The sequence below is a fragment of the Protopterus annectens genome, chromosome 5.part0 (assembly GCF_019279795.1).
Source record: "Protopterus annectens isolate FY-2018-M chromosome 5.part0, PAN1.0, whole genome shotgun sequence".
NCBI lineage: Eukaryota > Metazoa > Chordata > Ceratodontiformes > Protopteridae > Protopterus > Protopterus annectens.
In genome coordinates this window covers 1,045,118,953-1,045,146,075 of record NC_056735.1, presented here as the reverse complement: position 1 = coordinate 1,045,146,075, position 27,123 = coordinate 1,045,118,953, and the positions used below count along the sequence as shown (strand labels likewise).

Here is a 27,123-nt window from a genome sequence, read left to right as displayed (position 1 = left end):
TCAGTCAGCTTGAATAACAAAGTCTTGGGTCCTGCGTCGGTTGCTGTCTCCTCTTCCATGACATCAGGGGTATAAAACATGCAGCCGACACCATTTATTCATTCTTTCTTGATGCGCAGTGCCCGAAGCAGAAGCAGTTTGCAAGTGCCGGTCGGCCAACTCCTGAAATTTTCGCATTCAAGTTTCAGAACCGATCTTCAACTAAAGCTAAGTACCCCGTTGGGGAAACTTTTTCTTGCTCCTTACTGATGTCAGTAAAAGTTAATAATTGCATTACTTGTGGGAAGCAAATACCTCATAAGGATTTTCATTTGTACTGTATTCATTGCCTAGGCCCAGATCATAACATGCCTTGCTGTCAATTTTGTACTAGATTTAACCAACACACTATTAAGTGTCAGTATATTTTTGTTTCAAAATATTTTGGATCCAGATTTAATTACCCTGAAATGTCATCTGTTAGCAATCTGACTACTGGAGTTCACAAAAAATGCAAAGAAAAAGACAGAGACAGGCCGTCGAAGTCCAAAACCGATGACGAAGCTTCTCCTAAGCCAGTCGCCGGTTTGCCGGTACTCAGTGAGGCACTTTCGCAGCCCATGATACCCACTACTTTTGAGTCGCAGGCCTCTACTGAGACCCATGTGGAGTCTGATATGCCACGAGATTCTCAGAGTATTGAACCCGCGGATGTCTCTCCCTTGGATGGGTCTGGAGCCGCTGAGCAGGCACCGGCTTCTAAGGGTGTTTTCAGGCCTCAACATTTTTATATAAAACCGATGCCAGCTTCAAAAACAAGATCAAAAACAGTTTCTAAGTCTCAAAAAATGATGCATGAGCCACGTGCTCAGGTCCCTATTCTTAAATAACAGATCAAAATGGCTGAGGACTTAATTACCTTGATCAGGGGTTCCCAAACCCCCCCCCCCTGCTAAGAGGCCTAGGCAAGACACTGATTATGAATCTTCAGATCAGGTTTCCATTTCTTCTGATTCTTCCTCTGATCAGGAATTTTCTATTCCACCCTATGAGGATTCAGATGCAGAAGAATCCATCCCATCTGAATTTCCTCCTGAGGATTATTCTTTTGTTGAAACCTTGCATACTTTAAGGGAATATTTTCATTGGGAGAGTCAGGATTTCTCGGAATCAAAAAAGAGGCTTAGGGATTTCCTCCTCCTTCCTCAGCATAGGCCTTTGGCTATACCTCCTGTATTAGACATTGTTGATGATGTGTTTTCGGAATCAAACATGGCTCCTGATTCCCTACCACCGGCTCCTAGTAAGCCAGACAGATATTACAGGGTTCCTGACTCCCACAAATTTTTATTCAAAAATCCTGCTGCTGATCCTGAGACTATCTCACAGGGTCCCAAAGGTGTAAAGGCCTCTACAGCCAAAAATCCTACCCCCTCTGATAGAGATTCCAGGGCGCCAGATAGGTGGGGAAAGAAGGTTTATACGTCTGCAACTTTGGCAATTAGGGCCTTAAACTGCCAGTTTCATATGCTTAAATATCAACAGCATGTTATGGGCTTACTGAAACAGAAAATCTCTGTGTGGAAAATAAAGAATTACAGGAATTATTGCATGCAGCAGAACAGGTTGGAAAGCATACTTTGCAATGTGGTTTTGATTCCTTGGAGGCCTCTTGCAGGGCCGCAGTTACTGGATCTGTGATTAGAAGGCATGCCTGGCTCAAGGAGCAAAATCTGCCTGATCACGTTAAAGCTAAATTGTTGGATGCCCCTTTACGCATGATACTCTGTTTGGTAATAAGGTAGAAGAGATTTTAAAGAAAATTGAAGACAAAGCTAAATCTATGCAAACTGTAAAAGATTTTTTTCAAGTGCAGCCACCCAGGTTCAGTAGGCACTGGCCTACTAAAAATTGGTCCTTTCCTATGTCCAACAGAGCCTCTCCAGGCAAATCCAGGCACTCAAAAGGCTCTAGATACCAATCACAGGGTTCTTACAGGTCAAAGCAATGGGGTGCCTTCACCTCCAAATCTGGAGGAAACAAAGCTCCACCCTACAGTAAGCAGTCTCAATGACTTCCCTCTACCTTCACCAAGCACTTATCTTTTGGCAGCCCCCTTGGGGGGAAAGTTAGCACTTCATGCTCAAAATTGGCAGTTAATTACCCAGGACAAGTGGGTATTAAACATAGTATCCAAGGGGTACAGATTTCATTTCCATACTTTGCAATTCCAAATGGTTGGCCACATCTGCCACAAAATCAATGGGCAGAGGCTCAAAAGCAAGTTACGTCCCTCATGGAGATGGGGGCTATTCAACCAGTACCAAAACAGGAAAAAGGACAAGATTTTTATTCAAGGCTGTTCCTGGTACCCAGAAAAGACAATGCATGGCATCCAATACTGGACTTAACGATTTTGAACATGTATCTGGACATTCCAAAATTCAAAATGCTGACTTTACAACAGCTACTGCCTATGCTGGGCAGCAACACTTGGTTAGTGGCACACCTGCATATCCCAATAAGGTAATCGTGCAGAAGATACCTCCGCTTCAAGGCAGGTTTTTTGCATTACCAGTTCTCTGCACTGCCCTTTGGCTTATCTACTGTGCCCAGGGTCTTTACAAAGTGCCTGGCACCAGTAATTGGTTCTTTCAGACAAAGAAGCATACAAATTTATCCTTACCTGGATAACTATCTCATTCAAGCAGAGAACAAGGATATTCTTCTTCAACATCTGGCATTTGTAAAAAGGCTTCTAACATGCTTAGGGTACACAATAATTGAAAAGAAATCACAACTGGTACCCCCTCAAATAATTACATTCCTGTGTGCAATCTTGAATACAACTGCCCAGATGGCTTACCTTACGCCAGACAAAGGCAACTGACAACATACTTCAAACAGATGGCAGCAACAAAAACCCAGTTATCTGCAAGGCAAATTTTGCAGGCTTTGGGGTTCATGGCATCCTGCATTCTACTAATTCCATATGCAAGACTGCATATAAGGAAACTTCAATGGTACCTAAAAAGTGTATAGAGTCAACATTGTCACAGTCTGGAAACAATGATTCCTCTCATTCCCTGCCTACAACAGGAGTTTCTTTGGTGGGCAGAGACATGTCACCAAAACAAGGGACTGTCATTCACTCTACCCCCTGCCACCCAAACCCTAACTACAGATGCATCAGACTATGCTTGGGGGGGCCCACCTGGCAGGGAGATGCATTCAGGGCATATGGAGCCCAAAACAAATGCATCTGCATATCAACTAGAAAGAGATGCTAGCGGTTCAGAATGCTCTGACAGGCCTTCAAGGACTTACTTCATCCAGGACAACTACTGATAAAGACGGTTATGTGGTACATAAACAAGCAGGGGGTTACACATTTCTACCCCCTTTGCAGACTAGCCATGGCATTGTGGAACACAGCCTTGACTTACCAAGTACATCTTCAAGCTCAATTCCTGCCAGGAAAACAGAATACTCTGGTAGACGAACTAAGCAGAAATCTTATGGACCCGCACGAGTGGAAACTGGACCCACAAATCTTCGGCATGGTAACACAGAAATGGGGACGCCCAGACATAGATCTATTTGCCTCTCCCCAAAATTATCAACTGGACAAATTCTGCACAATGACTTATCACAGACAACCATGGAAAGTGGATGCCCTATCCTTCAGTTGGAAAAAGCTATCAGTCTATGCCTCTCTGCCTTTTCTCTCCAAGGTCTTACTAAAAGGTCAGACAGGAAAAACCAAAAATGATCCTAATTGCTCCAGACTGGCCTCATCAGCACTGGTACCCAATTCTAAGGAATATGTCTTAAACTCCCTCCTTGCTACTTGTCTCAAATATGTCCTCTACTGTCTCAGCAGAACAATCAAATTCTGCACACCCAGCTCCAAACTCTGAACCTTGCAGCATGGCTGATCATTTAATTATCCAAACAACACCTCTCAGTAAATCTGCGATGGATGTCATTTTGGAAGCCAGAAGGCCTAGTACTAGAAAATCTTATGCTGATAAATGGAAGATATTCTGTGCTTGGAATCAAGCACACGTAACAGACAGCAAAACCAAATATCCCTCAGATTTCACAGTACTTGACTGAGATGCTTGAGAAGGGCCTATCTTTTTCTTCAATAAAAATCCATGCCTCTGCCATCTCAGCTCATTACAATATGGAGCCTCCAATCATTTCTCATGGTCTGCTATCTTAGAGGGGCCAAAAATTTAAGGCCACCGAGAAGATCACCAACTCCTGCATGGGACCTCAATTTTGTGCTGGAAAAACTCACCCTGCCTCCTTTTGAACCAGCAGCTACTGCGGATATAACATTTTTATCTTGGAAAACAGCTTTCTTTTGGCAATCACTTCAGCAAGAAAGGTTTCAGAACTACAGGCTCTCATGGCTGTGGAGCCTTTTATTACATTTTACCTGGACAGGGTGTCCCTCAGGACCAATCCTTCTTTTATGCCTAAGGTAGTATCTAGTGTGGCTCTTAACCAAACTATTCACCTGCCAACATTTTACCCAAATCCGCAGAACAAGGGGGAGCGGATTCTGCATTCATTGGACATACACAGACAAGGGGAGAGGATTCTGCATTCATTGGATGTACACAGACAACTAAGATTCTACTTAAACAGGACCAAATCTTTAAGAAAGGCTGAGCAACAACTGGTGGCATTTGCTTCAGGATCAGAGGGGAAGGCTATATCAAAGCAGACTATTTCTAAATGGATAAGCCTCTGCATTCATTTTTGCTACTTGCACCATGGTAAACCTGTGCCCAAGGGAATCAGGTCACATTCCACCAGGGCTGCCTCTACCTCAGCAGCCTTTCTCAAAGGAGTTCCAACCAAAGACATTCTAGAAGCTGCTACTTGGAGCTCTGTGCATACCTTCACAAAGCATTATCTTTTGCCTCTCTTCTCCAAATCCAGGGCAGGCTTTGCCACTGCAGTTCTGCAGGGCCTTATAGCCGCTCCTAATGCTATTTAATTCTGTCCTCCCATCCATAGCGTTGGGATTCTACCCAAATGTAATAGGTTCATAGGTTCATACTAGGCTATCTGGCCTAGGGCATTTATAAGCCTAGCCAGAGTGTGTTTGGCTTTCGCCACCCATTTTAAATTAATTTTGCTATGCCCTTTTTCGAGGTTAGTATAAGTGTCACAGAAGTGATACCATGGGTAAACCTACGATCTCCCATCCACTCATCAAGATTCCTCTTGAAGAGAGGCAATGAGGGACTCTGCCTAACCTGGACTGGGATTTTATTCCAGAGTGAAGGGAGCCTCTGGGTTATGAATCTGTCCCTCCAGCATGTCCTATTTATTTCAGTGCTGAGGTTCAAGTCTCTCGAGCGCGTAGCTCAATGGGATTTGGATTTTCTGAGGTGCAGCATGTCCATTAATTCCAGGTTGGACATGGCTTTATACGTCAGGCACAGATCGCCTCTGAGCAGGCTGTATGCCACTGAGTAGAGCTGGAATTTCTTTAACCGGGCAGCATATGGCATCTGTTTGAGCCCTTTGATCCTCTTGGTGAGGTACTTTTGGGGTCTTTCCAGTTGCTGCAGGTGTCTGGTAAGGTACATCCCAAAAGGGGCATTGTACTCAATTATGGGCCTGATGAGGGATGAATAAAGAGGCACAATGACCTCCCCTGATCTAGATGTGAATCCCTTCATGATTAGGTGGGCTATATAAAATGTTTTTCTAACCACTTTGGCCACGTGGCTGTCAAATGAGAGATTGCTATCAACTTGGGTCCCCAGGTCCCTAATTACTTCTTCTGTACTTAATGGATTACCACCTATGTGGTAATTTGTGGGCACTTTGTTTCTGCCAAAGGGGATGACTATACACTTTTTGGCGTTTAGCTTGAGGCCATGGCTCTGGCACCAGTTGTCTGTTTCTATGAGGCCCTTTTGGAGGATGCTTGTGTCAGCTGGAGAGTCGATTATGGCACCCAGTTTGCAGTCATCTGCGAACTTGGTCAGCCACAGTCCTTCCGTGTTGGCCTGTACCTCCGAGAAATATATACCGAACAAGAGAGGTCCCAGGACTGAGCCTTGTGGGACGCCACTTGTAACTGGTTTGGAGTCTGACATGGCTCCAGCAATTCTAACTATGTGGGTTCTGTCCTTGAGCCAGTTTGCAACCCATCTAGTGATATAGGAGTTTATATTTAAGCTGGTGAGCTTATCTATAATGCCCGAGTGTGGTATTGTATCAAAGGCTTTTGCGAGGTCCAGGTAGGCTGTGTGGACCACCTTCCCCTCGTCAGTGGCCTTGATGACTGTTTCAAAGAAATCAACCAGGTTTAAGAGGCAGGATCTGCCCTTAACAAAGCCGAACTGGGTAGGATCCAGTGTCTGTAGGTCCCCAATATCTTTATTTATGAGGTCCATGATGGTCCTTTCCATAGCTTTGCAGAATGACTGCAACAGTGAAACATGAAGTACATAGTACAGCTCTGTACACTTAGCATAAATGTAGATGTTCGAGTGTATTCACTGTTGCAGTCTGGGTTACCCACCCACCATCCCCCTTTTCTATAACTTCTCTTTCCTTCACTATATCCTAAAGCCTTTGTGGTGTATTTGCTTTTAGATGAAGGTAAAGTTTATGTTGCTAAAAGTGCATTTACATATATTGCTGTTTATTTATATCTATCTATATATATATATATATATATATATATATATATATATATATATTTTTTTTTTTTGCTCCCCATTTGGGGGGCACCTGACATCTGGGGCAAGAAAAACTGAATAAAATGGTGTCGGCTGCATGTTTTATAACGCTGATGACCTGACGTCATGAAAGAGGAGACCGCAACCGACGCAGGACCCAAGACCTTATTCAGGCCGACTGAGGGCAACCTGCCAGCAGATTACCCAAATGTAAAGACTGCAACATTGAATACACTCGAACATTTACATTTATGGTAAGTGTACACCACTGTACTTTCTCCTTTCCTTACAAGGGACATATTGGTATTTTTTTTCCACTGGTGGGGTCCTGCCACCAGTGCCTGGTCTCCTACTTTGGGGGCTCCTGACTGGTTAGGGGAAGAAAAACTGATGTGATGGCATCGGCTGCCTTCCTTTACACCACTGACGACCTGATGTCAGTGTACAAGCGACAGCAGCCGATGCAGAAATACTAAATCCCTGGTATTCATGTCGGCCGAGGGCTACCCCAGCAGGGATAACCCAAATGTGATGACTGCAACAGTGAGACACTCTAACATCTACGTTTATGGTAAGTGTACACAACTGTACTCTCTCACCACTGATTGCGTACTTAGGGTGTTGTTATTGATGTGGTAGTTAGCAGGAACATTGCTCTTACCGAAAGGGATGATAATACATTTTTTGCATTGAGTTTAAGGCCATGACTTTGGCACCAATCACTTGTTTGTGTAAGACCCTCTTGTAGGATGTTGACATTGCCCATGACTAATCCCTGATGTGTTGAAAGGAAGGTTGTTGCAGGCTTGTCTGAATGGTGGTAGAGTCTGTGTCTGAGGAGATGCAAACAACCAAAAAAGCTACCATTTCTGTGACCTATACTGGCTAATTCGTAGACAACATTGCCTGTTCCTGTCACCTATATATGTTGCTGCTGTGCCATGAGGATCATTGTTGATGTTTGATTGGCAGTAACAGGCATTGAATACTGTGGCATGTAATAGTCACCTGTAACTGAGAGCACTTGCGCTGTCAGATTTCTTGAACAGTTGGTCTTGTGATGCTTGGTCCTGAAAAGAAAGGATGCAACAGTGCTAGTGCTTGGTATGCCAGATTTGTATGACATCAGTAAAGAGCCAGCACTGAATAGAGTGTCTGAATAATGTATGTTATGTAACTGGTTCCATCCCGCATCCTAGTGGGGAAGTGAATTGCTGATAAACTGCTAAACTGCCCATAGGGGTGTGTGACCATTTATTTTCATGTTGTAATGGACTTTCGCCTCTTCTAGAGCTAATTTTCTGCCTTATGCTTGTTGGTTGCTAGTTGCCACTTCTCCTTCATCCACAAATAAGATAAATCATGGGTTAAAAAATTAATATGACCCACTACTGTTGTACCACCTTCCAAAAGGTATTTCAGGGTATACATTTGTATGGCTTCAGATTCACAAGACACTTATGTAGACCATACTGATGAATCGTCGTGATTCCTTCATTAACCATGCCAGGACAAAGAGCTGATTTGCTGTCAAGCAGCTGAGGTAGTACGCATTATTACTCTTGAATCAGACACTCAACTGATAAATTCTGTTGTCCAGCAGAATGGCAAATACATTGCAATGCAAACCGAGGAAAACATCACTCTGCAACTGTAATATGCCCTCTTATCCTTACAGTAGAAAAGTGGGACCACAAGCCTGGTTTGCCAGTCCAGAGATGATGTCTCCATCCACTTCTCAGAGATGAAATATTTGTTGAGCAGAAAATTCTAATTTTCAGTGGAGGCCTAAAAGAAAAATCATCAGCATAAATATAAAATTCACCAATACATCAAACATAGAGAATTATAGAAAAACGTCTAAATAAAAATTTTGATCATGAATGTATATTGTTGATATTCTGGTCAATTCTTAGACTTTTTATCAATTTATTTATATTGATTAATAATTAAATATTAAATTGAAAAGATACTGTACTGTATTAATTTCCTTGTGCTTTTGTTTTTTAGCTGATGCATACTAGGCTCACAGTAGTAAACTTTTACTTGGTGTACGAAATCAGATTTTCATACTTACCCAGTTTTGCCAAGTGGCAGTGTGTGGCTTACAGTTTCAGAAAGGGAAACTAATGGATACAATTTTTTGAATTAAATTGCTGTAATGGAGGTAATCAACATTTGTGGTGCAGTGGTCCTAGAGTAGATATAGTAATAACAGTAGTGCTAGCAGAACCGATCCCCTCCCCATATTACTCATGGAGATCTTTGCCCATTGTGGGGTAGGGAATGATTTATAATCAACTTTTAGCTACTTGGTTGCATTTGAAAGGCAATTTGATTTCCACCATTTCAGTAAAAGCTTTTGGTTTTCAATACCTAATGAGTTATAGATGGGTACAATAGATGCAGAGGAGGATGTTTAAAATGGAGTAGGAAAAAATCAGAAGCACTGGATAAAGGGGTGAGTAAATGTGTTTTTTCACCTAGTTTTAAGCATTTGAATACTGCTGAACTATAAGAACCCATCTTCTACTAAATGTGTATGTATTTATGTAGAATCAGTTTGCTTACCTCTTTAGTCTGAGTGGTCCCACTAAGGTTATCTTCTTAGGTTCATAGGCGATTACTAGGCTAATGGCACAAGAGCCTTTACAAGCCTAGCCGATAATACCCAGGATATATCAATACTCTATTTTAATCCTTCAGATATGGGATGGGGTAGTATCGGTGTAATGGGTCTTGGTGTTGGAGCTCTGAGTCATTTTACAGACTGCCTTTGTCCATAAGGGACATGGGCAGTACCCTGGGAGTGAATTTACAGTTCCCCATCCATATCAAAAATTTTTTTTGAAGAGAGTAAGGGATGTGCTTTGTTTTATAAAGATGGGAAGTTTATTCCATGGACAAGGTAGCCTTTGGGAAACGATTGTGCTTTTGCATCAAGTTCTGTTAGAGTAAGTAGGTTCATAGGTATTTACTAGGCTAATGACCACAAGGGTCTTTTTAAGCCTAGCTGTGCATCCGAAATCTCTGACAAATTCTAGTAACCTTGATAAGTGTAAGCAGGGGCTTGGAAGATGAAACATTTACAAGCAGGGGCCTGGGAGATGAACCATTTACAGGTTTCCTATGTCCCTTAGAGACATAGATGCCAAGCCAGGTTTGAATTTCCTGTTCCTTATCCAATTGTCCAAGGTACACTTGAATTGGGGTTAGGGAGGGTACTTTGCTTCACATGGATCGCCTGTTCCAGAAATGGGGAAGTCACTGGGATACATACCTGTCTGTCCAGCAGGTCCTGTTTATATCATAGGCAAGGTCTGATGAATGCCGAATACAGTGGAACAATAAGTTCCTTAGACTTTGATGCCATACCTTTGTTTATAAGTTGTGCGACACAGAATGATTTCCTCCCTGATTACTGTGTGTGTGTGTCCTTAGGTCCCCGACTACGGGGTCAGCTTTAATGGGGTGTGTTGTCAATATGACCATTACCAGGGGTGGATGACTTCCTGAAGGATACCATTATGCATTTCTTGGCATTTACTTTTAGTCCATGGCTCTGACACCAGTTGTCTGTCTCAATCCTTCCCGTAGAACATTTGTGTTGGTATGGGATTTAATGACAGCTGCTAATTAGCAATCATCTGCAAATTTATTCAGGCAGAGACCACTGACATTGGCCTTGACTTTATAGAAGTAAATGCCAAAAAGGAACAGTCCAAGGACTGATCCCTGAGGGACTCCATTTGTGAGTGGCTGCTTTGTAGAGATGGATTCCCCAATTCTAACTTCCTGGGTCCTGTCTGTGAGGCAGTTGGCTATCCACCAGGTGACCAGAGTTTGTACCTAACCTCTTGAGTTTGTCAACAATGCCTGAGTGAGGTATTGTGTCAAATGTCTTGGCCAGGTCAAGGTAGGCAGTGTGAACAATTTTACCCTCATCCGTTGCTTTGGTGACCTTCTCAAAGAAGTCCACCAGGTTGAGTAGGCATGATCTGCCCTTGATGAAACCAAACTGGGTTGGATCAGTGTCTGGAGGTTTACTATATCATTATTGATCATTTCCATGATAATTCCTTCCATGGTTTTGCATATAAGACTAGTGAGACATATGAGTCTGTAGTTACCAGTGTCTTTGGACTGCCCACCTTTGTGCAGAGGGATGACTGTTGCTGTTCTCCATTCATGAGGCACGGTGGCTCCAGTTACAGCATTTCCACATGGCCTGATGGTTCATACTTCATGCTATTTAGAAAGCATCCTGGGATATTGTCTGGGCCCACTGATGCTGTGTTCTTGGCCTTAGAGTATTAAGGACCTGTTCCCTAGTGATAGTGGGGGGGGGGGGGTTATACTAGATGGTATTTCCTGAGGGAAGGTTGAGGGGGAGAGAGGGGTAAAGCTGGAGCTGAATTTGTCAACCAGTAGGTTTGCTATATCTTCTGGCTCAGTATAGGTGGCTCCATTTACAATGAGCTCTGCACACAATTGTGTATTGCCTTTGAGGTTGCGGGCAGGAAGTTTGTTTACAAAATCCAGGAAGCTTTATGCCTGTACATTTGGTGTTGTATAGGATTCCCAGTTAATGTGATAATTAAAATCGCCCATGAATATGGTATCGGGTTGGCTGGTGAGTGTTTCCAATAAGTTTAAATACATAGTATGGGTTTCCTGGGTCATAGAGGGGGGGACCTATAGCTTGCAAGGAAGTGGTATTGGATTTTGCCTATGGTGATTTGAACATGGAGTACCTCAAGTGCACTGTCCTATTTGACCAGTCTTGAGATAAATTCATTTTTTATGTAAATCAACACGCCTCCACATATATTGATACACCTCCACCTTTAGTTCCTGTCTGTGTAGAAGATGGTCTAAATGTGTGAAAGGTATTATAACCTTGGACTGTCGGTGTGCTGTCTGCAACTTTAAACAATGTCTCAGTGAACACACAGACATTAGCCTTCTCTAGGGTGGAGAGAGCTTTTAGGCAGTAGAGTTTTTTTTTTGTTTAGACTCCTAGCATTGAGCAGTAATACCATTAGATTTTCTGGTTTTCCTTAGCTATGTCGGAAGTACTTTCAGATTGGCACTGGCTAAAAAAGGCACTATGGGGACGAAAATGTTTTAGCTAATATTTGAAAGCCTAGAGGGGAAAAGAGTTCAGGTCCATGGAACGCATAAACTTCATTTTTTATTTTATTTTATTTTTTTATTTAACATTTGTTGACCGGGAATGTCCGACTAGGTTCCACAGATCCTGTTTTCAGCGGAGGCCCGGGGAGAAATGCTCCAGAAGCATGTCTTTAGAATGTGGGAGGAAACCGGAGTACCCGGAGGAAACCCACGCAAACGCAGGGAGAACATGCAAACTCCACACAGAAGGCACCCAGCCGAGAATCGAACCGGAGAACCTCTTGCTGTGAGGCAACAGCATTAACTGCTGCACCACTGCGCCGCCCAAATAAAATTTTAAATTCATATAAATTTTCTTGCGAATATGTAATGTTTTCATCAGGGCTGCATCAGAGAATGCCTTGTAGGTCAGGCATAACTCAGCTCTTAATGATATGAGATGACGTAAAGGAGGATAGGGTCTTTAGCTGGTCCGCATAAGACGTGTCTGGGGCCACTCCAATTGGTGTAAGTGCCTGGATAGGTACATGCAGAAGGGGGCATTTTACTCCATTATGGGCCTGATGAGGGCCGAGCACAATGGCACTGACTTCCTTTGACCTTGATGCCAGGCCTTTACTTATAAGTGGAGCCACACAGAAGGATTTCCTTACTACTGCAGCTACCTGGCGGTCAAAGTTGAGGTTATTATCTATCTGTGTCCCTAGGTCCCTCACCACTGGGTCTGCATTTAGGGGTGTGCTGTCAATATTATAATTTGCAGGGATATCTGATTTACAAAAGGGCATGATTACACATTTTTTAGTATTTAGTCTCCATCCATGGCTTTGGCATTATTCATTTGTCATTTTTTAGGTAATTTTATAGGATATCAACATCATTTGGAGAATTCAGTGATTGGTCCCAGCTTACAATCATTGGTGAACTCGGTGAGCCAGAGGCTACCAACATTGGTCTTCACCTGAGAGAGGCATATGTCAAACAGGAGTAGTCCCAATACTGAGCCTTGTGAGAGACTGCTAGTAACAATTTTCTTATCGGAAGTGGATTTGCCTGCCTGGACAACATGTTGTCCTGTGAGTGAGTCAGTTTGCTATCCACCTAATGATGTAGGGGTTTATGCCTAATGCAGTAAGTTTATCTATGATCCCTGACTGGGGGACTGTGTCACGTTTGGCCAGGTCTAGGTAAGTGGTGTGTACCATTTTTCCATCATCCACAACCCTGGTGACTTTCTCAAAGAAGTCCACCAGATTGAGCAGGAAAGACCTCTCATTTGCAAAGCCAAATTGTGTCTGGTCCAATGTTTGGAAATTTCCTGTGTCGTTTTTGATCAATTCCATGATAATTCTCTCCATGGCCTTGCAGATAAGACTGGTCAAGCTTATGGTTTTGTAGTTCTCTGGGTCAGTTGATGGTCTACCATGTGCAGAGGGATGACTGTTGCAGTCCTCCATTCCTCTGGGACAAAACCTGTTCTGTGGCTGTGGTTAAATAGATTTTCTAATGGTCCTTATGTATCGTGTTTTAATCTATTTACGATTCATCCTGGAATGTTGTTTGGACCCATAGAGGCTGTGTTTTTGACTTTAGCAAATGTAGTAAGGACCCGTTTGCTCATAATGACTGGTAGGGGGATGGTTTCCGTAGTTTCAGGCTGGGTGCAAGTGATTAACTTGGCACATTCATAAGCATTTCCTCTGAGGTTATGAACATAATTAAAAAAACATTATGGTCACCTGGGGAGTTATCTTTGCCTCCTAGATTACTGTGGCAGATTTGACCAGGTCTCTAATTTGTTTATTTAGACTGGAGAGTATCTTTTTGCATTGCTTTTGTTCCTTGTCTTTGGAGAGGATTTTTTTTGCCTTTTGTAGAATAGCCTAGTTATGATAGGGGTCCACCAGGGTGGTTTGTTTTTGCCAGTAATCATAGATTTGACTCAGACGCGTATTGTCTCCTCTATGCAGCTATGAATGTGGTTGTACAGTGCTTTTGTGTACAGCATAGAGTAGGCCTCAGTGTTGTCTGGGTTTGGAGGGGCTTGGAAGTTTAATAAGGTGTCACTTAATTTCAGGTAATTGGCCTTAGCAAAGTTCTTAACAGGTTTGAGTTTGATGGGGGTTCTAGGTTAGTTTTAATACTAAAAGGAGGAGATCATTTTCTGGTCAGATCTTACCAGGGAAGAATTAATGCACAGGAGAGAGCAGCATCCCCTCCATTTTCATGAGTACCAGGCCTGTGTTGTTTGTACTTCTAGTTGGCGAGCTAACTAGTTGCTCCAGGGTGTTTGTGTTGACAAAGTCCAAAAATCTCTGAGCAAGTGAAGTATGGGATGTATACGTCTCCCAGTTTATGAAGGGTAGTTGAAGTCACCCATAAGTATGGTGTTAGGCTGAATGTCAAGAGATTCCAGTAGGTTTAGCTAGAAGGTGTGGTTTTCTAGACTCATGCTGGGGGATCTGTAGCTGGCAAGGATATGACTGGGGGGTCACAACTATGGTTAATTGGTCATGGAGCACCTCAAAGTGAGTCATGTTTTTGGGCCAGTCTAACAGTGCACCTGTCCTTTTTGAACACTGAGTCACTTCCTCCCTTTCTTTTATTCTGAGCTGTGTGGAATCAAAATGTATGAAAGGCATTGTAGCCTTTAATAGCTGGGGTGCTCTCCATGGTTCCTAAACCATGTTTCTGTGACTGCACATATGTCTGCATTCTCCAGGGCAAATTGCTTCCAGGGAGTGCAGTTTTTTATTTAAATGCAAAGTGTTGAGCAATAGTACCTTTAGGTGGTCATGGGTGATTTTGTTATGTAGAAGGGTCTGACAGCTTGGTATGGACCAAAAAAGGCACTATGGAGAAAACGTTTTTGCCAGTATCCGGAAGCCAAGTGGTGACAAGTGCAAACCATCTCTGGCAAAGTTTGTGGTTTGTTGATCATGTCTTCCCAAGCTGACAGACATTGGATCCCCTTTTTGTGACATCAGAAACTAAGCCAAATTTTGAAGTCTTGTCACTTTTTGCTGGTACTGTGGCACCGTCATTGTTGAAGGTAGGATGCTACTCAAAGCTAGATTCATACCCTCCTGAGACTTGTATTCAGAGAGCTCCATCATGTCTGTCTTCATATATTCCATTGAGGTACGTCTTAGGTCATTTACACCCACGTGGACTATGACCGTGTTGTACGGATGCTTGTGGTTTAAAGACTGGCAACAAAGCCGGTGAATACCCGTGAGAAAAGTGAAGTGCCCCCACTTCCCAAAGCCCACACCCTGATTGCTTTAATACATGCTGCCACTTCCCAGAAGGGGTCACATTTATTAAACTCCAGAATAAGTGTTCAGGTGAAAATATTCTATTTCACTGGGCTGTGATTGAATAGATTCCTGCATAACCATTCTCTATCACTTCCTCATCAGTTTGTTTAATTCCCGAAGATCTAGAAGATATAAATGGAGTGTACATGAGGAAAGTACAATGAAAAGAAAGGATTTGCAGTACAGAAGAGGGTTGCTGCTGAATCCAATAGCAGACTGCCACAACAAATTTTAAGTGTCTTATTTGTTTAAGAGTGACTAGGCACATGAGAGAGCAAACTATATTTTCATTCATTCATGTTCCATCAGTTAAGGCTGCAGGAATGAGAGGTGGACATGGAAAACTGGTGCTGTCCTGGAGGAATATTCAGGGTATACTGAAAATGACAAGTGGGTGCCTAGTTTATATGCATCTGCTAATAAAGCAAAAATAAAACTCTGCTAAATCTTTTACAGTAGATAACATGATTATCTGCACATTTATAATTGCATAATAGTAACATTGTAGGATTTGTATTTTTTCTTCCAGATTGAAGGTATAATTTGATGATTCTGGTCATGAGAGGGGGAACTTTTCTCATCGTTGAGAGAACTATCCTGCACTTGTAAGTAAATAACCATTACATTCGTATATAATCTATTTGATTGATCTGATTCTATTATAATCTGTGTACTTAAAATTATATTGTTTGTATTTTAAATATATTTTTGTGGGATCAGAATTTTCTAAAAAGCAGTTAAGCTGTTGAAAGTCATAAACTGGTACTGAAAGCACTCTGGTGAAAATGTTACACTTTTTAAACCATTGCAAGTACCATGGTGTGAGACGCACTAAGTAATCATATCAGTAAGCTGGACCCCTACCCCCATTTAATCCCTTTTTCTCATACCCTTCCATCATCATTACCTGCCCAGCCCTTGTGCCTCATCGGCACATGGTCAATCAGCTACTCTATTGTCCCCCTAAACTTATTCCGGTAATCATCTGTCTGGGGAGGGGAGGTCTTAGTTTTGCCTAATCTGTTAGTCCCCCCCCCCAGCTGTTTGTGGCAGCATATTACAGTTCTGTGGGAGTGTGCAATGTAGGATTCACTATGTATCGCACTACCTCCACATTAACTCAGCCAATCCCAATTGCTGCCTGCTTACCACGCCTCCCCTGGTGATGACCGTAGCCTCTACCAGGGATTGCCATCTGGAGATGCTCATGTATCACTCCCCCCTCCAGTAATGGGCATGCCCACTCCTCCCTCACCCACCATTAGTTGCCTGAGTTGCTAATTGAACCTGGGTTGCCTGGGTCATAATCGGGGCTTTATCCCTTTCATGCCACTCAAGCAGCTTCTTAACATCCTTTTTGCTTATAGCATATCTGCATGTTATATCACTAATTGCATCCAAGATATATTGTACTGCAGAGTACACTGACCAATGAACATGTTAGTGATGGGAGAATTGGCAGAAGGACTCCTTTTGGCCACTAACAAGCAGCTCATGTACCTTCTAATGACAGAGTGGTTGTCAGAGTATTTCAAAGAATGCTTAATTTGTACTAGCATAAAGACACTCTATAGATGAGTGGTGAGAAAAGGGTGTTCTCTGACTGTTGACATCTGTTCTTCAAATGTTTGAGAAATGTAATGTGTGTTTATCACTGTTCATTTTTGAAATTTGGGTACAAGATGGTGCCCATTCTGCTAGTACCCTCACCTGTAGTGAAGAAAACAATTTTTTTCTTTCAAATGTCCTTTTGGGAGCACTTGGTGGCGCCTAATTTCCACGGTCATTTTATTACCCTGCAATACAGAAAATTGCCCTTTGCTCTTTTTCTCAGGCCTGAATGAACTTTGAACTGCCCTGAAGCTTGACGACCTCTGTTACCTACGTTTTTCCAATCCACAGGGAGGTTGATATAATCCAACCACTAGATGAAAACCTCAAAGCTGTTAAGAGCCTTCAGTAAGAAGAATTATACCTGAAGACTTGTATAGAGAGAAAGATCATCCCAAAGGGCTTAAGACTGGTAAAAAGACTAGAAACACAGACGAAACGCTCCACAACAAATGGCAAGACACACTTTACGAAGCGAGCCTGAACCTTATCAAATGCATCCTTGAACACAACAAAAAAACTACAAAAACACAGTGAAATACTAGAAAAACTGGAAGTCAACTCCAGAGGAATCCCAGATGGCAAGCTTGAAGTAGGTTTTGACCGACTCTGGAATCTTAATGACAGACTCCAACACAAGAAAAAAATGAAAACTCCGTAGAGACCTCTATAACAAGCAAGAATCACACTCTTTTAACAGGTACCAAAACTCCATGGACCATTACAGTCCAAGGGATATAGAAACAACCCCAACACAGGATGAAAGAGACGATGAAGTCAGACCATCCAGCACAAGGCCATCTGATAGCTGCAGCACCCCAAGGATCAACAGCAACAACGACGACTTGGAAAACCAGCCAGTTTCTCAGAAAGGCAGAAGATCCCTGAGATTGGACCCACAGAAGTAATACCTAGATCAGGACTGCTACAGTCACTTTCCAACCAACAACCTAGTACTGCAATCCCCACTGAACCAGCATGCAGAGGAGTCTTACCGTCCGAGACTAAGCAGATCCCCAGTCAACCTAATTCACCACACACATGGAAAAGGATAAGAGAATTGAAACAACTGTGGATCCCATCATCAGACCTACCTCATGAAAGAATAGCACCGATCAACAACCAAGGAGCAGTATCTGGAGCCACTCCAGGAAACAGCTGACCAGTACAGAACATGAACTGCTCAAAAAAGGTCCGACATTCATTCCCCAGAAAAGGAGCAACGTAGTATAGACCATCATTGACCTTAAATTATTTACAAGAAAAATTAACCTAAAGCTTTTCTTTTTCAATAAAGCTAAGCCAGATAATGGAATCCATAAGGAACAATAGAAAAAAAACTCCTCTTCACCCCACTGTCTCACCTTTTGAAGCAAAATGTGAATTGCATATTAGGAAGATCCTTAACAAACCCACAAAAACTCATCTGTACAACTTGAAGCTGCACAAATTTAAAGCCCTAAAAGCCCTGAGTTCAGACGTCACTAGAAGAATAATGGAAGCAGACAAAGGTGGAGGCATTTTAGTAATGGACATGGACAGTTACAATCACAAAACTGAAGGCATGCTACAGAACTAGCCTTTTTATGACTACTGTGACCTTAAGTGAAAGCTGCATATGAAAATAGCTGACATGAATTCTATGATATGAGTGATGATGGGCTAATCAGCAACAGGCTCTTAGATTTTATTAGTCACCGACCCAAGAATCCCCAATTTTTTTGGGATACCAAAACCCACAAAAACATTAAAGACCCCCCCCTTAACACACTGATAATAGTGTGTTGAAGAAATTGCTTGAAACCACCACGAATTGAATCAAACAGCATTTAATGACAAGAAGAAAACAGGAACAAGCGCTTTCACGCAATAAAAATTGCGCTTCATCAGGTTACAATCTTTCAAAAACTACCTATGCCTTTTATAATAATCCATTACCTACAATAATTCAATTAGCTATGTTAATTAACTTAGATTCATTCACAATATTAGCTTTCTGAATCATCATCAAGATTCCTTGTTCAAATACATTAAACATGACATTTAGAGACAAACATCCTAACGGAACTACTCATAAGTTCAATAGTATATACAATATCAAAGTTTGTGCAATATGTTTATGTCAATGTGCATAAACCTCCCTTAATTGATGGCATAATTGCTAAATGCAGTCCTACTTAACAGGAAGTAATGCCCATTTTTAGAAAAAGTAAAACTGTTGAAGCGCCTATGCTTTACATTCATTATTATCAAAGTTAAGGCACCAGTTTCATAACTTCATTTAAGATTCATTGTCATTCTATTTAAGGAATCAGGATTCAGAACACACAAAATACAACTTATACATAGTTAAGTCAACCATCGCAAAATAGTGAGTACTAAAAAATATAAGCTTAAATATCTAAATATAAAACGCCACATTCACCAAAAGCATTTACAATTGCCTTAGGCAGTACTTGTATAAAACCAAGCCTCTTACTAATTAAAAGACTATCTCAAAGTAAACCAGGAACCAGACATTCCTGTTTATATCATACGGAGAAACTATACCCATAGAATTGAGTATCACATCCACTAGTGTCATGATGTGAGCCATATTAGTTGTAAATAAATAAATATTGTAAGCAGAACAGAACCGCTGCAATATTAAGTACAAAATGATGATAAAACAAGCATATATAGCTATCATATGAATAATGTTTGCTTGCAAGGCAGTGTTCTTGTTTTCTCTGAGATGTCATCTCATTACGGATAAATAATTTTACCGTTTATGTCTGCCTTTTCTTTCGCCTTAAGCTTATACATATAATAATATCAGAGCTATAAAATATAAAAACTCAAATCAGAGTACATAATATGAGAATAGCCATAAAGAATAAAACGTAGTTAACTAAAACTAAATTAACTAGATAACCTAAGACAATTATTTATAAGGATAAGTCATAGCAATATATAGTACACACCTATGTAATCATTCAAAAACAACTATATAGTAAATGGTAACAAAATCCATGCTAAAAAACATTGGCGAAACTAGCGCCATTAAAAATGTGTACTGGCCGATTGTCCAAAAACATGAAATGGTTTAGACAATTCTACGAAATAGCATATTAAAATAGAAATTTAATGATTTCACATTATACAAAAACACATAGAAAATAATGTGAGGATACAGAACCTAGAGGATGGAACATTGTTTTTTTCAAAAAATGCCAAATAAATCCAATCAGTCATGATTTTTCAAAAAACCAACTATCCAAGTATTATTGTAGTACCCCTTTTACTTAACCGGGCAGAAAGACATAACCATGTGAAGGAACATATTCTAAAGTAATACATTAAGCTACAGGGCAGATCAATCCAGACATTCAGGTTGACGGTCCAAAAGACCAATATATAAGCCACCATGATATATTCAGGAAAGATTTTAGCATTGTATTACAATGCAATATACATGGTAGTTGCTAACATACAGGAAAAACAGTACTTTTTTATTTACATAAATCCTGTCATGATGGACATTTCTATAAGATCTTTAGATGTTATTAAGAAGAGTAGTATACTTCTGCATGATAAGAATATTAAACATATCCAAGTTGAAAAGCTAAGTGGCCATTATATTACAGTGCTTTCTTATTACGGTGCTTTTTTTTTATTTACATAAATTCTGTCATGATGAACACTTCTATAAGGTCTTTAGATGTTATGGAAAAGGGGTAATATACTTCTGCATCATAAGAATATTAAGCATATCCAAGCTAAAAAGACTAGGTGGCACATTATATTACGGACCAAATATTAACTAGGTCCTACTAAGGCCGGTCGAAGATTGACTATAGTGTTCAAACCTGGTGGTATGTGAGCCTTTAGCCTTAGAATCCACCTCAATTCAAAGGTTTCCAGGGTATTCATGTGATCACCCTCCCTCCTGTTGTGTTCAACTATCTGTAATACCTGAAATAAAAACCTATGCTCAGGATAGGAACTACAATGTAATGCCAGGGCATTGTTGAAATTATTTCTTCTGATATTATATATGTGATCATATATTCGATCCCTTAACCTCCGTGAGGTCAGTCCCACATAATAAGCTTCACAGAGAGTACAGTTAGCGAGGTAGACCACATTTTTGGTATTACAATTAGCATAAAACGTTGATACTACATTCAAGTTGGTACTTTGAGGTGCAGGCCCACATTTTTTAGAAATATAACCACAAAAAGAACATTTACCACATGGAAAAGTGCCTGTTTTCATTTGGGATCTTATATCAGTGGGTATATTGACCAATTTCTCCTTGCATAGAAGCCTTTTCAGATTCATGCAGTTCATATATCTGAATATTGGTTTCTCACTGATAACTTCTGAGACAGATGGATCTGAGAGTAAAATCTTCCAGTTACTTCTCACTATGTTAGTTAAGTGTTGTACGTCATTGGTAAATTTTATATCATAGGACAAAGTATTAGTTACTTTTTTGGTATATCTTTGATAATTAAAAAATTTTTTAGCCTGTGATGGTATATTATCAGATGTGGGTTCACATATTTCATCTATCAATTTTAGGGGGTAACCCCTATCTATAAAATGCTTCTTCTGAGTAGCTAAAACATTTAATGCATCCAGTTTATCACTGCAAATCCTATTTATCCTACTTACTTGATTTTTTACTATGTTGCAAAAAATATGTCGCGGATGTAGACTATCATAATGGAGGATCCCATTCCTCCAGCAAGATTTCCTATAAAGTGTCGTTACCAGTTTACATTGATCGACTTTCTTAATGTTGATGTCCAAAAAGTTTACACTATGGCAGGAAATGTCATGACTGAATTTAAAGAATGAGGTGACACTATTCATATAGCTAATAAAAGAAATGAGACTATTCTCATCTCCATTCCATAACAATAAAATGTCGTCTACGAAACGTCTGTATAGTACGACATTCTCGAACCTGGGATCACTGAAGATATGTTCCTTTTCCCATTCCAATACGACAAGGTTGGCATATGCATTGGCACAGGGGGTGCCCATGGCAACCCCCCATGTCTGCGCATATGCCACGTTGTCGTAGAGGAACACATTATTGTTTAGGACTAGATCTAATAAGCAGCATACATTCATAATTTCACCATTTTCAATATCCATTTGCATCATATGGGTTCTTATCGCATCTAGGCCATATTCATTAGGAATTTTCGTAAATAAGCTCTCAATATCTAAAGTTGCTAATAGAGTTTCATCTGTTAATCTATCTGTTACCATGTTTAATTTCAAGTCATCCAGGAGTTTAAAAGAATCAAGAAGTATCGTAGGTACTTGCTTCACTAGGGTTCCTAATTTAGTTTGTACATATAAGGATGCATTATAGGTTACCCAGTGGTCACCTGACACAATTGGACGTAAAGGTGGTGGATATTTATCCTTGTGCAGCTTCGGCAAGCCTTTAATAATAGGAATCAAAGGGAGTTCTATTAACAAAAAATCATATAAAGGTTTGTCAATGGATCTGGTCATTAACATATCATACAGTGTGTCATGGACATATTGCGTCAGTGATGTTATTTGTAGTTTGTCAATCTTTTTATATGCAACATCATTACTTAACATGTTAAGCATTAATTCATGATAGAAAGTTACATCCATTGCTACGATCCCCCCTCCCTTATCTGCTGGCTTAAACACAAGGTTAGGGTCATTACACAATGCTTTCAGCTCAAGAACTTCTTCCATGTTTAAATTCACAAAGATGTTCTTTTTCTCTGGGTTAGCATAGTATTGATAAAAATCTCGTTCATTTGTTTTCAAAAAACAATCAACTATATGTGTCAGGGGGGGTATGAAGGTACTTTTCCTTCTACAGACAGAATTATTCACATGACTACTATTTAAATCAGACAATTTATCTTTAAACAATAGCCTAAGGGAAAGTTTCCTGCAAAACTTGCGTAGCCCTATTAAAGTGTCTGAGATATTACTATATTGGGAGGGGATGAATGACATGCCCTTGTTCATGATATTCATTTCATTCAATGAAAATGTCCTGGACGACAAGTTAAAAAACAGGCAGTTCACATTATCATTCTTCTTTTCTGCTCCGGTATATCCTTTGGAGGTTTCTATGTAATTCATACCTTCATTCTTCTTCTCTGCTCCTGTACGTCTCCTGACAGTTTCCTTTTGCCTCTCCCCCGACTGTTGGATCGAGCTCGTACTGCCTCCTTGTAGGGAAGGGGAAAATTTAAAGGCATAGGAGCCATAAACTTGTTTACTGTCCCAGATATCTTGGGTTTTGCACCTAGTATATTATGATGAACCAGTCCTTGTTGGTTGCAAGGTAATGAAGATGCTGGAGTATCAGACACTGCAGGTGTATCAATTTGGGCATTTATTATTTGTAGCCCTACATCAGAATCATCAATCTGTGGGGCTATAGGGATATCGCTATTCAAGCCAGAAGAAATGTCTACTTGACTAGTATTCACGTTATTGTTGTTTGAATTTGGATGAGATCTCGGCCATACAAAGATACGGCCGAGGCAAAAATCCTCACAGTCCCGTTTCAATTTTCTGATTTTGATCTGTTCTAACTTACTGCTATACAGTGACAGTTGTCTGTTCATGGCTTGTATCTTTGTTTTGCAAAACTCAGATTGATAGGTAGTGGTAAGCAAACTATATTGTTCTTCTACTTTCTTCAATAGTTCAGCTTCGAGCGGTGTAAAGTGATCCAATAACAACTGGATATATTTGTAGCCAAAGTCAATATTTAATTTCTGCCACTGCCGTAACAACTCTGGCTGGCTATCCCCATAAGTCGGCATGCACAAAACACGCATGCCACGGGGGATAACTTTAAAGTGCAGGCACGCTTGCAGATGCCTCCTTTGCCAAACAAGTCTATGCAAGCGATAAAGATCATTCTCTAGTGCTCTTAGACTTATAAAGAAATCATGCATATTATCATTGGTGCTCGACGGACTTCTATATACATCACCATTCAGATCCATATGCAACAGCGGATTGTCTTGCTGGTAGAAGAGACAATTCCAGGTCTCATTAGGCACATTACTCACAGGATTATAGTCCAATTCAATATTCTGAGTTTCCATCGTGTGATGACCAGTTAATTGCAAAAACAAAGATACTAACTGCAGAAAACAATATCCGATCACCCAAAGGTTTCTTGCATCAAGAAGGAGACGACAGTGTTGAAGAAATTGCTTGAAACCACCACGAATTGAGTCAAACAGCATTTAATGACAAGAAGAAAACAGGAACAAGCGCTTTCACGCAATAAGAATTGCGCTTCATCAGGTTACAATCTTTCAAAAACTACCTATGCCTTTTATAATAATCCATTACCTACAATAATTCAATTAGCTATGTTAATTAACTTAGATTCATTCACAATATTAGCTTTCTGAATCATCATCAAGATTCCTTGTTCAAATACATTAAACATGACATTTAGAGACAAACATCCTAACGGAACTACTCATAAGTTCAATAGTATATACAATATCAAAGTTTGTGCAATATGTTTATGTCAATGTGCATAAACCTCCCTTAATTGATGGCATAATTGCTAAATGCAGTCCTACTTAACAGGAAGTAATGCCCATTTTTAGAAAAAGTAAAACTGTTTGTGCGCCTATGCTTTACATTCATTATTACCAAAGTTAAGGCACCAGTTTCGTAACTTCATTTATGATTCATTGTCATTCTATTTAAGAAATCAGGATTCAGAACACACAAAATACAACTTAGACATAGTTAGGTCAACCATCGCAAAATAATGAATACTAAAAAATATAAGCTTAAATATCTAAATATAAAACGCCACATTCACCAAAAGCATTTGCAGTTGCCTTAGGTAGTACTTGTATAAAACCAAGCCTCTTACTAATTAAAAGACTATCTCAAAGTAAATCAGGAACCAGACATTCCTGTTTATATCATACGGAGAAACTATACCCATAGAATTGAGTATCACATCCACTAATGTCATGATGTGAGCCATGTTAATTGTAAATAAATATTGTAAGCAGACCAGAACTGCTGCAAAATTAAATACAAGATGATGATAAAACAAGCGTATATAGCCATCATATGAATAATGTATGCTTGCAAGACTGATAATAGTGAGTGGGGAAGCATCAGTGAACCTCTTTGCATATACCTTGAGGTACAGATCAGACCACTAGTGGAAAACAATGCCTCCTTTGTCCTACACACCAGAGATTTCTTAAAGAAAATAAGACTCTGAGTTAAGGGAGGGTCACTTTTGGTCACCATAGATGTGGAAGCACTTTACACGGTGCTTCCACATGAATACTGCATCAAGGTTGTGGTGGAATCCCTAGTAAAGAACTCAGCAGGCACCAGCACAACCACGGAAACCATCAGCAGACTTCTAAAGATCTTGCTGGAGAAAAGCGGTTTCCATTTCAACAACAAATTCTACCGATAAAAAAGAGGGATAGCCACGGATGCTACTATGGCCCCTAGCCTGGCAAACACAACCCCCAGGAAATGGGCGAATGAACATATTTACATTTCTCCATTTTTGCAACTAATGGGGTGTTATCTCAGATAAATAGACAATATATTTATTGTCTGGAATGGAACTGAAGCTGAACTACAGAGCTTTTATGAGTATATAAACAAGTCAACAGATGTTAAGTTCACCAACATTCATGACAAAAAAATAAAGCAGTATTCCTGGACCTCAACATACCCAAAGGCAGGCATTCCACCACATTGTTGATCAGTGAGTGTGTGTGTATACACCTTTAAGAAGCTATCCAAAGGTTTGCACTAGAGTATGAATACTGAGCACGTGCGAGCCTGACTGACATTTTCTAGTTAGCTGTTGAGATGTGAACATGCATGTATGGAAGCTCTGTTTGTTAACTCGTTCGTTCGCATTCAATGATGCCGCTATCCTTCCTTATGTGCTTGTATATATTAAAGTGTCTGAACGAAACCCCAAGCCTTTTTGCTATATGTATTAGAGTTGAACAAATGACATGGTGTCAGAAGCGGCACGTTTAAAAGACGTGGTACCAGAAGCAGCTTATCTAAAAGGGCCTGAAGTCATAACCAGCATACCAAATTGGCTTGAAGTTTAAAATGGCTTGGTGAAAACAATTTAAGGCAATTATCCAGATGCTGGTGAAATGTATAGCAGTGGACCATCCCAAAACTGTGCATACTTCGTAAAACAGGTCAGGAATGAATTTCAGGCATTAAATCTTGCTCAGCATTATTTCTTTTCACATAATATAAAACGGGGCATGCAGAACTTTCTAAATAACATTCACTTAAGCAAATATGTATGATGTTCATAAAAATATTCTAATTAGTACAGAAATGTTTGAAATAAAATCCGAATTGCATAAATTAATAAAATAAGGGGAAATGACCGCATTTTTCGCAAAGTACATGCATTTTCGTATTAAGCAAAGATATCCAAGTTTTCATAAGTGTATAAAGTGTTTGCATGTTTGTGCAGTGTTACAGTAAAGTTATTTCACAGATTACAGCCATTACAGTGCATATTTTGCAAAGTAAAGTATTTGAAGAGTTTATTATGCATCTGGATTTTGTTACAAGCTCACAGCACAGTTTATTTGTATGTAATTACAAGGGCCATATTTTCAGTACGTTTGCACGTATTTTTTGGGTATGGCAGATGGATTTCGAAAACCCCAGTGCATTTGTGTTTGACAGTAATACTGCTGAGAACTGAAGGGTGCTTGATCAAGAGTACATTTTCATACAGGCTGCATTTTCTGATAAAGATGACCATACAACGGCATTTATTCTACTTAATTTAGCTGGGTCAGAAGCTATAGAAAGGGAATGCTCATTTGTGTATGCACCTGATATTTATACTGGAGAAGGGGAAACCATCATATTGTTGTACAGGCTGAGTTAAGGGAAGACCCGGAGTGCTTACAATGTAAATTTAGAGAAATGTGTAACCTCCAGACAAATGTTACAATGGAGAGGCATTTGTTTACACAAGGGAACAAAAGCCTGGTGAAACTTTTGCAGCATATATAACTACCTGAGAATTAAAGCTAAAATGTGCAGATTTGGTGACTTAAGGGATGAGATGATAAAAGACAGACTTGTGTGTGGTATAAAAGATGATGCTGTGAGAAAGATTTTGCTTCATGACAGTGATTTAACTGAGTAAGGCCACTGAGATTTGCCAGATGTACGAGCTTACAGAAAAACACACAAATATGCTTGCACATGAGAACAGCTCTAGAAGACACACTGATGAAGCTTGTGGTTAAAAGAAACCAGCCCAAGCACATGGCAGCTGTAACCCCTGCAGTACTCACTGG

The 27,123-nt window shown here is 40.3% G+C and overlaps 1 protein-coding gene across 1 annotated transcript in view; it reads left to right on the top strand.

Annotated features, from left to right (window-relative positions):
* The window catches only part of LOC122802318 (beta-galactoside alpha-2,6-sialyltransferase 2-like), a 650,690-nt gene that overhangs the window by 519,637 nt on the left and 103,930 nt on the right, over positions 1–27,123 (top strand). The window contains exon 3 of the mRNA XM_044071960.1: positions 15,681–15,756. The gene's annotated coding sequence lies outside the window, so the exon portion shown is untranslated. The remainder of the gene's footprint in view (positions 1–15,680; positions 15,757–27,123) is intronic.